This window comes from Mandrillus leucophaeus, unplaced genomic scaffold (assembly GCF_000951045.1).
Source record: "Mandrillus leucophaeus isolate KB7577 unplaced genomic scaffold, Mleu.le_1.0 Scaffold1241, whole genome shotgun sequence".
NCBI lineage: Eukaryota > Metazoa > Chordata > Mammalia > Primates > Cercopithecidae > Mandrillus > Mandrillus leucophaeus.
Genome location: NW_012100777.1, coordinates 277,121 through 277,447, shown reverse-complemented (window position 1 = coordinate 277,447; position 327 = coordinate 277,121).

Below are 327 nucleotides of genomic sequence, written 5' to 3'. Positions count from 1 at the left end.
GGAGTTATACCTGATGTAAATGACGAGTTGATGGGTGCTGATGAGTTGATGGGTGCAGCACACCAACATGGCACAAGTATACATATGTAACAAACCTGGACGTTATCCACATGTACGCTAGAAGTTAAAGTATAATTAAAAAAAAAAGAAAAGAAATAAAATCCATTAGAAAGTCATGAAAACTCTTCCCCCAATATATATCCAGAGCATGACCACTCTTGTATGTCTCAACTTCTATAATCTTAATCCAAGCTACCACCACTTCTCACACAGAGTACTGGAGCTCAATATCACATAACAAGTCTCCCTGTGCTATTCCTGTTTCTT